This window comes from Thunnus maccoyii, chromosome 3 (assembly GCF_910596095.1).
Source record: "Thunnus maccoyii chromosome 3, fThuMac1.1, whole genome shotgun sequence".
Lineage (NCBI taxonomy): Eukaryota > Metazoa > Chordata > Actinopteri > Scombriformes > Scombridae > Thunnus > Thunnus maccoyii.
This window is the reverse complement of record NC_056535.1, coordinates 27,677,845-27,683,864: the sequence shown is the minus strand read 5'-3', so window position 1 is coordinate 27,683,864 and position 6,020 is coordinate 27,677,845.

Sequence of the window (6,020 nt, the reverse complement as noted above, 5' to 3'; positions counted from 1 at the left end):
TGTAAATAGCTTCGGAAACCGCCTGCTGGAGGACAGCAGGGAATCTGGACTGTAAGGAAAGATGGATTTAGAGAAATCTAAACAACTTTTGGTGAATATAATGTCACAGATATGTTTAAAATAGTCATAGCCATAATAGCCATAATACCAGATCTTTAAAGCTGACCACCAGAAATGGAAGATAATAAGAGAAATATTTTAACACTCTTAAGCATGAAACAGCTTTTACATCCACACAAAGCTCAGGTAATGGAGAGCAGAGAGGGTGTGGGTGGCAAAAACACAGCAGCCATCCTCCCATGCATGACATACAACTGAACCCTAAAGATGGGTGTATGTTTATATAGATATGCACTTGTGTTGTGTCCAAGTGCTATAAGTATATTCCAGAGTGTCAGGGAAAGAGAGAGAAATACGCGATGAAAGGGGAGAGTAATAGCCAGTTTGTATTTATGCACTTCACACAGAAGCCAAATAAGACTAATTGCCTGCTCAACACCTCGGAGGTGAAAGGTTGGCTGGGAATGCGGGGGGTGGTCGCACAGCCTCCTGTAATTAGCCTGCAAAAGGACAAATGAGTCTCCCTGCACCAGATCACTATGAGCATGTCAGATTTGGACCACTGAAGACCTTACAAGATATTATCGTGGCCTCTCGGAGATCATGATTACACGATAGGCTGCTCTTGAAATGAGGATGGAAATACTTTGGGGAAAGAAGTGTTATGCATGGCTTCAGCTATTGTATCTTGTGTATCAGAGCGCTTGTTTTGCATAAGAAGTTATCCAACTCACACAGACAACCATCTATTCATTCAGGCAGCTTTGAGTTGCAAAGCTTTTTAAATAGGTTTGATGCTCTCTTAACTCGTTCCATATAGTATAACTAATCTAGATGGGGGCATCTGGGGGTAATTTGGTTGAAAGAAGGAATTATACAGAGTAATGTGCAACACAGCTGCCCTCATGAGACATGACTGTGTTTGGTACATTGTAAAGCATTTCATGAATCATTCAAAATGATAAAAAAAAAAACTACATAGTGACCTGTTTTCAATTGTCACAAAGCACAGAGCAAAAGAGCTGTAATTTTGCACAATTTCTCAGTTAGACAGCTCTATCATGTGGCAAATGTACAGGCTGAAATGTATGTCTCTGGTTCGATTAATTAGAGTGGGTTTCATATAGCAGAACGATCAGAACCACCCACCCACTTTTCTGCCACTGCTCTGCTGCCGGATGAGCCAGACTGGACTGAGATTGAACTGAGCCGAGGAATTCCAACATCTGGCTTGTATCTACAGTTTACGGTCATTTGGATGCAGTTGATGGTTTCCAGTAGATCCACAAAGACTGAATTGTTCTGAGTTTGGGCCTTGTCTGCCTTGGACTCGGAGGGCGTGGTGCTCTGGCGCCTGACTGCCACAGCTGGGCCTGTCTGTCAAATCCTCATGTGACACACAAGACTGAGTTATCCCCAGCGTGAGAATTGGGAGAGGGATTGGGGTGGTCACCACATGACTAGAGGGGCTTCGATGAAATATGAGAACATAATTAGGCCTAAATCACCACATTAATTATATAAAAAAGAGGCTTTGACGGGAAATTCCACTTTTCACAGCTTTTTACTACATTAGCTGAGGCATATGAAATCATTATGCAGAACTCTTTCAGGGACCAAAAGATGACAAACACTTGCCTCAGTCAGCTAAACCACACTCTGGTGCCTCTCCTCCCCCACCAAGGTCCCGCACTACACTGCAAGTTTGACAATTGGGTTCAACACCAGGTCAAGCTCTGGGTTTGACAATGGGCCAACCAGTCTTCAATGGAAGTAAAGCAGACAGCTTTCCCACAAAGAGCTCAGTCACACAGAGGGGATTCTGGCTTAGTGGCCTCTCCTATTTAAACCACACTGACTGGAATTAAAGAAAATCTTTCTCACTGTGTTACAACGTTACTGGTGTTGTTGATGGTGTTGTTGCTGGCTATGGACACTATCAGTTACCATCTCAATGGTTCACTAAATCTGTTCACTCCAATGGGTGAACCTTTTCACTTTTCCTTCTGCATGTTTATTTTGCATATGTCTCCCCTTGATAAACTTTGCGTGCACTGATATGAAAACAGTATGTCACCGTGCATGTAGAGACAGTGTGTTTGCTCATCTGTGCAAACTCCTATTTAGCCCAGGCTAAAAAGATTGATTATGTTTTAAACATCCTGTATGTTTCGCAAGTGCATTTGTGTTTGTCTCTTGTTGCCTTTGATCTTGTATTTGTGCATGCATGTGTGTAATGATAGTAATGATACACATGAGTTTTTCTGTGTTGCTGTGTATATGCTGGTGTACGGCTGGCGAGTGCTGACTGAGGGACATGGATCTTGCACACTGAGTGTGTGAACTCTGGCTGAACCCCTGGGTGTACTGTTTCAGGCACGCTCTGACAACCTCGCCCCAATGACCCGGCTCGCGACTGCACAGTTCACGGGGAGGTCCTCTACTCACGCACAGCCCCCCCCCCAAATCCCCCCCACCCCCCACCCCCCCACTCCCACCCCTCCCTTCTCTGTTCCCCCTGCACCCTCCTTCACCTCTCTACTCTGCCCTCCCTCTCCTCTCAACTTCTCTCAATCTCTCCCTTCATGCTGTGTTTTTTCACAACCCCTCCTGCTTTCCCTTCTCTCTCTATTTCTATCACACTGTTGTCAACAAGACAGAAACTGTCTGCTGGCATCTTGAAGGGACAGGTCCTGCAGACCTTAAATACCAGACACTCTTAACATCCTTATCAGGGTCATGGCATGAGCTCCTTTTGTGGATAAAAGAATGTTCTTTTACAAAGAAGTGGCAGTTTTCAGGACAACAAGATTAGTTAAGATGTAATGTTGAGGATTTAAAGGAAATAAAACAAAAGAAAAACATTTCTATTAAGTCATATCATTATTTATGACTCTGATTGAATTGTAAATAGCATGCAGTGGTTCCATATATAAGTTATCTTTATAGTCATGGATTTTTACCATGATGTTTTTGTTTTTAGAAAAGTATAATGGTGCATCATATGTCATTGAATCTGTGTAAGACAAGCTAAGTGGGTGACGCAAACTGTTTTGTTATTTAAACTTTAAACTTTTTCCCTGTGTGTCTCTCTGTATCTGGTCTTGAAGCCACAACACAAGTTAATCTTTGCTTTTGTAAGAATCACACTGTCTTAGAGTTGTTTCATATTAAATCCAAGTCTCCCTATGCTGTGGATCAAAACACATTCACTCATGCTGCAGTTGCAGCAAATATTTTTCAACTCTTGAGTCGGGCAGATGGCCAGGCATAATGTGGTGAGATTCAGAATATTGCAGAACTGGTATGAAAAGCTCCCTGAGCTATTTCTATTACAAAAAAAAGAAAAAATACATAATGCATTATTAATCAGCACTATCATCTGAGGTGTAAATTTTCAACAGATCTGAAAAATGTCTTATGCAGTGTTAGACATTTGTGTGAAAAGTGAGGAATGGTCAATGTATTACTGTAATCTGTAACCTTACACTATCAACGCAAATGTAAATTAAAAAGACAATTCATTAGTCATTGGGAGTGAATCGCAGAGGTTGTTATTCGTCTCCTAGCAAATAGAACAGGAGTTCTAATGTTGACTTGATCTGTTCTGGATAACATTACAGTGCTTTTTCCTCAGTCAATGAGTCATAGGCAATTTCAATATAGCCCTCAGTGATTTTTTTGCCCAAGAAATATGATGATTCAGTGTGTATTTCAGTATTGTGCCCATGGTGACCCATGGCTTACTATTCCAGCCTTGTAGTGTGAAAAGGCAGTTGTACAGTAAAATGAATGAAAATTGGTGGTGATGTGTCATTGAAAATGGCTTCAAAACAAAATTAACCATTTTTAAAAACATGCTCACTGTTACTTTCAGGTTGTAGTTTGACTTGTAAGTCCTTGTTGCCACCTAATAAACAAACACTTCATAAATCTAGAAAGTATTTCGTCTCTATCAATGCCTGTCTTGTGCCGTGTCATAGGTCTTCAAACCTCTTATTGCTGATCACCCCACCAGTCATCTCATTAACTCCCTGCCAACCTATCTCTAACCCCTGGTACAGGCTTACTCTTGACATTATGGGAGGGACCACTTATCCACTCAAAGGACCCATGCTGTGCTGCCTGTGCAAACTGCCTGATTAGTTGGCCACCCCTGACTTGCTGTTTGGTCTGTGAGTGTCGAATGATAGATTGTCTCTCATTTGTCTTTTTCAAAAGCCTTTTTATGCTTCTGCACAGTTAGCACATCCACCTGGTACTTGTGTTATTTGAAGCTCACTCATGAACAATAAAGTGATTTTTATGGTACATTTATGGAACCAGAGAAATAAACTACTTTCAATTCCTCTTACAATACTAGATTTCACTTTCACTGAGTATTTTCTCTGTGTATAGTCTCATTTTCACATTGCAGGGCTGTTTCTATGTCCAGTGAGAATAGTAACATGAGCCTTTACAAAGACACACAGGGATGAGAGCTTTAAAAACAAACCTTCATCTGACTGTCAGGAAAATATTTATTGGTGGAGGTGGCTCTCCTCACCCTCCCATCCCCAGAATGACCTCCGTTTACCCAGGGCATGCCCCCATTCCCCACACACCCAACAGAACTCCTGCTGGAAATGGGTTTGTGTTACAGGGCCCCTGGGGGGCTCGCAGCAGGGGCTGGAGGCCGTCAAGAGCAGGCCCCTTCAGCCATGGACAGCTCCTCCGCTCTTGCAGAGTCAGCGAGGGAAAGACCTGAACTTGGAATGACCCCACCAAGCAAAGTCCCCGATGGGTTCATCCACAGGCCACAGCTCCGGTTCCCCTCACCCCTAAATTTTCCTGCTCTTCTCTTTTTTTTGGACCTGTTTTTCCAACTAGACCAATACATTTTCCAGAGCAGAAACAACCCCCCCCCCCCCCCCCCCCCCCCACCGCTTCCTGCTTCCCGTCCTCCCTTCCTCCCCCTTCAACACCACCAACCCCCCAGCCCCCTCACCTAGTTAACTCTTCTTACTCCCCTCATGAAGAGGAAAGGCCTTTCAAGTTTATAGCCCCTTCAGATGCTTCCTCCTCTTTACACCTGCCATACTAATGTGTTGGGAGTGCAGAGATGGAGTTTATTGTGCCCTCATCGTGTGAGTATGTGAAGAAAGAAATAAATAAAGAAAGAAAGAAAGAAAGAAAGAAAGAAAGAGAGATTGTTACTGATGGTAATGAAGCATGTGTACTGAGGAACTGTGATATTTAGAGATACTTCTACTTTACTTAAGTACTTTGAATTTATGCTATTTTACACTTGTACTTCTTTACATTTAAGGTGAAATCTTGTACTTATCACTCCACTCCATTTATTTGGCAGCTCTAGTGGCTAGTTAGTTTGCAGTTGTTAGATTTTACATACGAAACACATGATCTTGAACATATCTTTATATATGATGCACTGTTAAACTACCAAAGATTATATAATGTATTTAAAATTTGTTCTACCTCCATCTGCTACAACATTAAAAGCCTGATTATTAATATAAAACATAAAATTAATTAGTAACAATTATGAAGAAGGCCATTGTCCCTTTTACTTTTGATACTTGAGCATATTTAGCGCTAATACCTCTTACTTTCATGTTAGGCTGCAATAATTAAATGTTTTTTTGTCACTTGGGGGTAGTTAGAAAAACATAAAAACACAAACAATAGCTATTTACACATCCAGGGGGCATGGAGCATTCATTTGGAGTGACATTTCTTCCTCCTGAAGTATGTAACTACAAACTTCACTCTTCTTTTAGCCTTGTCTTTGTCTCAACCAGCTCCTGGGGGAACTAGCTCTTAAGCCTGCTAAATACTCCACTAAATACCACCAGTTATACAGTGGTTTCAAAACAATAGTCTGCTGCCACTGGAAACAACATTCATGAAAGAGGAGTTTGCAGGCCAGAAAACCAAAACAATTAGCTAAAAGATGCTAA